The following is an 8939-nucleotide window of genomic DNA, read 5'->3' as shown; positions in this document are numbered from 1 at the left end:
TCAGCTCTACAGGCTTGGGGTGTGGTTTAAAGGTCCTTTTATTTTCCCTTTTCTATTTTTTATCTTTTTTGCAACTGAAATTTTATTTTCTTTTGTGAAAATAAACAACTGAAAATTTAATTTGCTCCTAAAAACATAAAAACCACAAATTAAATATACAGGAAAAGCATGTGAGGTGTTTGTGAAAGGGCAGAGGATCTTAAAATTTGGGGGATTGTTAGCACAGACCCAGGTGACAGGATCCAGAATCTGGAATCGGGTCCTGCCTGTCACTCTGAGTTCCTGAGCAGGAAGCTCTCAACTGGTAATACTAACTTCTTCACAGAGGCATGACAGGTACCTTGAGTGTCTTTAAATGTTGGAGGGACTATTTCAGAGGACCTAGTTCCCCACCATAAGTTGGAGGCTGGCCAGTATGTGCCTACTGAAGGAGAAGGGTTACTGGTAGAAACCAATCAGGCCAAGGTATCTTCACACATGGCCATAGACTTACACTGAGCAGAGAACAAGGGAGAAAAACCCATAATGTTTAGCATCTGATAAGAATGGGCTAGGGAACAAGAATGGATTCAGATGAGGAGGCACCTTGCTAGAGATCCAGACACTGGTGACCCTGTGGACCAAAGCTCAGATAGGCAGAGACTGATGAGGAGAGGACATAAGTTAGTAAAGAAGTAGTGAGAAATTATCTCCTGCCCAGATAGGTCCACCACAGCATGCACAGTGGAAATAACATACTGCATTTCAGTTCTCTTTCTTCTAATGATTTTGATTCTGTTTTGTTTTGTTTTATAAAAAACTTTTTACATCCATACAATCTAAAGTGCCTTTGTTAGCTGCCACATTACAAAACAGTATGAAAGAATCAAATACTGAACAATGAAGTTTCTTTTTCTTCTGAATAAGTACTAGTCACTATCACTCACATGATAACTTGCATAGATTGAGGGGGGAAGTTTAGTGGGCACATTTTATGACCAAAGAAAGAGTCTGGGCCTGTAGCTTAGGGAGAGCCTACTGGGCATGAAATGTGGCCTGAAAGAAACTGGGAGAAGTAGGCAGAGTGGTGGGCATGGACTCTAATGGGAAAGTTGAGGAAACGAGGGGAGGCTGGCTACCAATCTAGTTGGAGGAACTGAGTGCAGCCTTAACTGACAGGAAGGCAGTTGTGTAGAGAGCCAGATGGGCAGGGTCTCTGATTTTATAGTGAAGGAAAGGGGTTGTACTTGCCCAAGTGGGTTGCAACCAGGGCAGCTGATGAGGCTTAGCCTGCAGAGAAGGTAGCAAGCAGTTTCACAGCGTGCAGGTACTGAACATATGGCTTCTTGCTCTTGGAGGTCAGAGCACCCTCCGCTTCTTGGACTTTGTGTTTTGTCTATGTCTGTGACAGCTGCTTTTCTCTCCTTCTCTTCTTTTTCTTACCACAACTGTCCCACTCTGACCAGGTTTGGTAGAGCTGGGAATGAAGCTGCCACTCTTCTGGGCTACTTCTTTGTACTTGGCCTGTTCTTCTCCAGACAGATTGTGCCAGTTCCTTCCCAAGATTTGGTTAGTGGCCACATTTTCCTTCAGGGTGCACCAAGCCACCACTTTGGCTCTCTTCTTCATATACAACATGAAGGCACCCAGAGCCCATTTCACATGTGACTTCTTCTCCTCCTTCTTGCTGAAGGTGACTGGGGATTTTGTGCTCTCTATGGGGCTCAAACTTGAGTCTGCTGGGTCTTGCTTCATGATGGGGAAGATGATGGCAGAGTAGGGGATTCCTGAGGTGGACATGCCAGGATGGACTTTGAAGCATTTATGGCAAAAAGCAGAATAAGGGTATAAAAGCCCCCAAGGGGGAGAGAGTACATGGGCTATCCTAGTTGTGGGACAGACCAGCCAAAGGAACTGGCAATTTGTCTAACAGCTCCTGAAGATAGAGGGTAATATGGTAACAGCAGGTGAGGGGGTGGAGGCATTCCTGTCTTTGACCAATATCTGGGGAGAAATATTTAAGAGGGCAACCAGGGAAGAAGTGCTTGCTGCTCTAGGTGATGGGGGCTTTAAAGGAGTAGGTATGATATGCATGCCAAACATCTAACTTTGTTAGACTGAAGAAACTTTGTTGTACTAGTCCATGTGCCCTGGACTGTTGCACTGGAGGGAACATTAAGGAGGGGCTAATTCATCTGCAGCTACTTGTGTGTTCTACTGGGAGACAGAGGGTGTTTGGAGAGGTACTGGCTGCTCTGGTAGGTGATCATCAGGAAGAGGTAATCTGGGTATGAGTTTCACTTAAAGAAATTGCCTTCCTGGGGACTTCTCACTAAGGAAAAGTAGTCCCATGGCTTTTGGAAGATGATCCAAGAAGATGAGCTCATCTTTTCCCCTTAGGTCATCCCCTTGTTGGGTTTCTCCAGCTCCAAAGTTTCTGCAACACCTGCAAACACCAATGCCATTCATGTGATGTCACCAGCCACCACTACCCAGCTGGGGCATGTAGGGGTAGTGGGCTAGAGCTATCCAACCCAAAGCCCCATGCCTCCTGCAACTTTCCTGGTAAGGGCTGGACTGGCTAGAGTCAGAACCCCTCTTGCACTGCAGACTCACAGTCACTGCCTGATTTCACTGGGGCATTCCAAAGCCTGCTCTATTGTTTCTTGAAATACGTATACAAAGGAATTTCAATTTAACATGTACATTTATGCATATATTGCATTTGAATTAGAATCACACATTACTAAGATCTCTGGAGACGTTACATTGTGATCATACTCAGGGCATCCATAATCCCTACGTAGTCCTCCTACATGTGAAGCTTGAGGGGGGCCAGGTAGTAGTGGGGCAATTCTGGAGGCACTCACTCCACCAGTGTATAAAAGGCACAGATCAACAGTCCATCAGCAATCATTTTAGGAATTGGCTGTGGTCCTGTACTCCTCACTCTTAAATCAGGGGACATGTAAACATAACACTGGTGACATGTGCATGGAGAACTCTTAAACATCATCAGTTTTTTTTAAATTTTATTTTATTGTAAAGATGCTGTACAGAGTGGTTACAGTTACATGAGTAAGGTACTGAGTACATTTTGTGTCAAATATTGTTATCCCCTCCTTTTTCTCCTACTATCCCTTTCCTCCCCCACCTTCTTCACTCCTCCCCCCCAGAAGTTGCAAAGTTCATTTCCAATATAGTGTCTTGTGGGTATCATTGTTGCAATGGGTCATCCTGTGTCCTTGTTTCTGCATTTTGTTGTTCTCCTTCTCCTTCCGGAATTAGATAAATGTATATACAAGATGCAGGGTACCAAAATCAAATACAGTGGCAACAGGGGATATATCACAGGGGGAAGAACATACAAAAGAAACAAAAGAAAATCACATAGTATGTTAAAAACAACAACAACAAAGAAAAACCTGTTGTGCCCATATCTTGAGGTTCTCAACTACGTTTATCGCAGCATTATTCACCATAGCTAAGATATAGAACCAACCCAGATGCCCCTTAGTAAATGAATTGATCAAGAAAATGTGGTCTATACATACAATGGAATTCTATGCCTCTATCAGAAAGAATGACACCTCCCCATTTGTTAGGAAATGGAAAGACTTGGGAAAAAATCATATTAAATGAAGTAAGCCATACCCAAAGAAATATAGTCACCATGGTTTCCCTTATATGCAATAATTAGTATATGCCTAGTCTAATCTTATCAGTTGAACAGAAAAGCTCAAAAGCTTTGTACATATGACCATATAAAATGATGCTAAATGAAACATCATAAGTTTTAAAGCACCTCTTCCCTAAATGATTTAGCTAAAGTATGAGGAAATGACCTAAGAATGGAATGAAATCAAAACCTTCCTTATAGTTTTCTTCTGAGATAATCGCACATTGAAAATAATGACATCAGTAAAACAACATGTGCAAGAAACCAACTTTGTTGTCACATAATTAGTCATACAATAACATGTTCCTTTCTTCTTTCAGCTATTCATCAAATATTTATTGTGGTCTACACTGTCAGGTGAAAGAACCAGATACAGTAGGAACCAGATCGATGGAGTCTTGAATTTCATAGTTAGGGAGTCAGGAAAATATAATAGGAAACAAATAATACACCAAACCCACACAAAACTAATTAACACACAAATCTCAACACTTCCCCACATAACAATTCATTACACAGAACTCCATACCACACACAACTCCATAGCTTACATGCAACTAGACACACCCTGACATAGACCACACACCTCCATACAACATAGAAACCTCCAGATCACCTAAATGTACCCCACATCTGTTGCTGCACATTGTAACACATTTCCATATAACACACTCAACTCCATCCACCACACAGCTTCAAGCCACACACTGTTCCTCTATGCAATGCACATAAATCTTCACATACCACAAACAGCTACACAACCCAAACAAGGATTAAGTTCCTACACAGAACATCAAACAAACATTTGTACCCCCAGATAGCCCCACAGGAATGCAACTACACACAACACAAGATCCATACCCACACACAGCCCAATATGCAACACAAATCTCTTCCCACATACACTGTCCACACATCACAGAGCTCTACATACAACACACAGCTCCATAACACTCATTTTTTATTGCAAAACAACACTTTCACCACACACACACACACACACACACACACACATGCATGCACTCATGCACGTGCACGCAGCTCCACCTACCACACAGAACTCTGCACCAAGAACACATTCCCACAATGCATACACAATTATACATGCTACAGCACTAAGTGCTCCACAAATAGCTCCACATCCCACAAAAACTCCACTACAAACATTACCACATATCTATTTCCACTACACAGAGAAAAAGTTTGGTCCACAGACAAACTCAGATCCATGGACTGTGCCCCTACACAGCCCACTTATAGGTCACAAATGACACATTTTCACTGTGGAAAGAGCTCAACACTACACATACCACATCATAGAAACATCTCCACAGTCCACATTCAGGTCAACACTACACACAGAAGTCCATAGCCTACATGAATCTTCACATTTCACACATAGTCCCTTATCCTACAAAGGGTCTAAAATCCATGCATAGCTCAATAATCACCAATACTCCATCATCTGCAGATCGATCCACACCACACACACAACTCCACAAGCCACAGATAGATTACAACCTGCACAGTTCCACACCCAACACAGATTTACCCCCACATACACAGCTCAATATGCCACACACAACTCAACCTCCCACAAATCTTTCTTCCACACACAACTGCAAAAGCCAGTTCTGTAACAATCGCAATGACACATCCCACATAGATCAACACCAACAAAGGAGTCCCAGAGTCCTATACACAGGTTCCTCATACTGCTCCACAACCCTCCCCCCATCAGTTCCACACACCACGTATAATTCAGAATTGTTCTTCTCTCTTTCCTTCCTTCCTCCTTCCTATCCTTCTTCCCTGCCCTCCTTGCCTTCCCCTAACCTCCCTTATTCTGATTTTTCCTTTTTTTCTTCTGTTTTGACAGAAATGGAGTTTGAGCATAGGGCCCACTACTTACCTGGCAGACACTCTAGCACTTGAGCCATATCCCAAGTCCTCTCTGATTTACTTGTTTGTTCTTAGCAGGATCTCATGTTTTTGTATGGACCCTGATCCTCCTCTGACATAGCTGTGATCAGAGGTGTACATTGTGTACACATCATCAGTTGAGATGTGAGTCTCTATTATAACTTTTTACCAGGGCTGCCTTCAAACCATGATCCTGCGTACCTCTGCTTTTTGAGTAGCTGGGATTGCAAGTGCAAGTCAACACACTCAGACCTAAGGAAGATATTTCTGTGCTAAGTCCGTGTTGTGAAAAGTCAAAAGTGCAGGAATTGCCTCCAACCTGCTTTTGCATCTGTCTCCCAGGGAGCATGAAGGGATCCCAAATATGTGCAGAGCATGCACAGGAAAAGCATCAGAAGAAGGCAACTCCTGTCCCTGTGCTTTACAAGGAAATACACATTGATGTGGTCTAAAATGCAAAATGGATAATCACTTACATCTTTTGAATTTGAAACAACACAGTCCAATCAGAATATTACAAGTTCTAGATACTATCCTCAAGCACCAGGAAGAACAACTGATGCTACTGAGTATGAGGGGTACATGGTGATCATAGGTTGTAGATAGTCTACCAGACAAGCCCTGGAGATGTATTAGCCAATGCCCTATTATTTCTAGAGGAGGCCAAAGGGTTCTTGGAATATCAGAGCACACTATAAGGTGTGAATTGATCCATTAGGCACTCTTGCTCAATTTCATCTGAATCTGAGAGCATGTTCCCATTAGGATTTCATGAATTGTGATGCATAATGAACCAATGAAGAGGCCCCATGAAGGTGAAAAGGTGCTGCATTCCTGGGTTCTCATAGAAATTCTATAGTGAGAGAAGCCTACAATCTTTTCCTGAGGCTGCTATCCACAAAGACCTTATTGTCTGGATGCTTGGAACACGCTGAAATCCTCATGAAAGCAGCACAAAGGGGCCAAGGAATGAGGTTCAGCTTTGGCCATGCTTACCTATCACAGCTATAAATACAGAAAGCCCATTGGAAAGCATCGACCTACTGAGTACCTAGGACTCACCCTGACCATAAGTTTGGTTTATACTAGCTTCCCTATTTACCTGAAAGTGATCCATCTCCTAATCTTGAAGTAGACAATTCTGTGGTATACACCTATGGTACACTTGGGAGAAGTGCCTCTAGGTAAAGCTATATTTACTTTGTTAAGAGTTACTGATATTGTATTTTTATCTAGTCGTATACTACATATTTATTTCTGTTGGGGGCAGTGTAGGTGGGGCTGGGAGTGGTACTAAGCTTTAACTCAGGCCTCATACTTATTAGACTAGTGCTGTACCACTTGAGCCATAATCCCAACTCCATCACAATGTATTTGTCAAAAGACAACACACATACAAAGGTGATCCCATAAGATCACAATAGAGTTAAACAAGTCCTAGAGTGTAGAGGCATCATAGCTGTCATAATGTAGCTGCACAACCCAATACTCAGAATTTTTTTTTTTTTGTCGGTCGTGGGGCTTGAACTCTGGGCCTGGGCGCTGTCCCTCAGCTCTTCAGCTCAAGGCTAGCGCTCTACCACTTGAGCTACAGCGCCACTTCCGGTTTTCTGGTGGTTTATTGGAGATAGGAGTCTCACGGTCTCTCCTGCCCGGGCTGGCTTTGAACCGCGATCCTCAGATCTCATCCTCCTGAGTAGCTAGGATTACAGGCGTGAGCCACCAGCGCCCGGCTAATACTCAGAATTTTTGCAGTGCTGGTATAAACATAGCTACTTCTCTCTTAATGATATTAAAGCCTAATTTGAGAAATTGTGTCCATACATAATATTTGATAATGATAAAAATAGCTGTTACCATTTTGTTATTTCCCTTCCCCTCCCGAAATTAGAAAAATGTATACACAAGATACAGGGCACCAGAATCAAATACAGTGAAAACAGGGGTTATACCATGGGGGAAGAACATACAAAAGAAACAAAAAAATCACATATTATATTATAAGTACATTAAAAAACAACAGCAACAAAGATAAAACCTCTTGTGTCCCTTTCTTGGGGTTCATTTTGCTTAGCATCATCTTATATGGCCATATGTACATCAAACTTTACAGCTTCAGGGGCAGTGAGGGAGAAGTTGTAGAGGTGGGGAGGAAAGGAATGGTAGGAGAAAAACAAAGGAGGGGGTAACAATGCTCGATAGGAAATATACTCATTACCTTACTCATGTAATTGTAACCCCTTTGTACAGTATTTTACAATAAAAATATATATTAAATGGCTGTTACCAATTTCAGTGTTTAGCATAATATAATTTTCTTAGTTTGTTTTGTATGCTTTCTTTTCATAAAAGTTTACAGTAAGATATGACAGTGACAAGTCAGCAGCTCTATGAATCTCATGTTTAACTCTTGCCTCAATTGTATTGTAAGGATAATCAAATGGCTGAACTGGACCACTTAGGTTTGTTTAAACATAATTTATGATGTTAAAACACTGACAGAATTGAATAGTTATGCTGTTCTCTGAGCATGTGCCTTTGTTAAGTGACATATGAATTTATCATCATAATGTCTTGTTTTAGGTAAACAGAGGGTGCTCAGTAAAGGCTGACTCAAATGGTACTTTTCACATTCTTCTGATGGTACTGACCTTTATAATCTATTCAAGGAACCTTACATCTTCTCATCTCCTACTTTCTGATCTCTCTATGTGCATCTGCCTGCCAGAGGCATCATGCAATTGAGGAGGCTGTCATATCTGTTGGAGCCCTTTCCCCACATTTCCTCTTCTAAACACTTTCCTCTTCAGCCTATGAATAAACACGTTCATTTGTGGTTGTCTGATGGGACCATATCCAACGCCCAACAAACAGGCAACATATATGCTAAAGTTGATTCTGTACTCATAGGCCACACTGATGTCTACCAGAGTTGAGACAGTGTTCATGAGCTGATTGGCAATAATTGTGTCTTGCACCCTGAAGTACAGATCAGAGACCACACTGCTAAGCTTGACAAAGGTTTTCACTGTCACAAAGTTCCTGCAGGATGGGGCAGTGAGGACCACCACCAGGCAAATTGAAAGGCACAGAGCTAGAGAGAACCTTTAGTAGAATTTCAAGGATGGATGCTAAATTTGTAGAGATTTTCACAATATCCAGTTATTTTTCAAGGGGAGTCATCATGTCAGTCTCTACAACTTATCATTTAGTTCATTTCTCCAAAGTAAAGGTTAAACACACCGATCTTCTTTCTAAGAGAATGTCCTAGAGACATCATTGCCGACTTGGGATTTGAATCTGTAACCCCTAGACTTCAAAACTTGACACCTTGTCATATAGCATGCATTAAAAGAAA

At 41.9% G+C, this 8939-nt stretch overlaps 1 pseudogene; it reads right to left on the bottom strand.

The window, feature by feature from the left end:
* Positions 1-957: 957 nt before the first annotated feature.
* On the bottom strand, positions 958-6617 carry LOC106000473 (annotated as a pseudogene).
* Between the last annotated feature and the right edge of the window lie 2322 nt (positions 6618-8939).

The sequence above is a fragment of the Dipodomys ordii genome, unplaced genomic scaffold (assembly GCF_000151885.1).
Source record: "Dipodomys ordii isolate 6190 unplaced genomic scaffold, Dord_2.0 Scaffold219, whole genome shotgun sequence".
Taxonomy (NCBI): domain Eukaryota; kingdom Metazoa; phylum Chordata; class Mammalia; order Rodentia; family Heteromyidae; genus Dipodomys; species Dipodomys ordii.
Note: the sequence above shows the minus strand (reverse complement) of the source record. Positions and strands in the feature narration are given on the sequence as shown.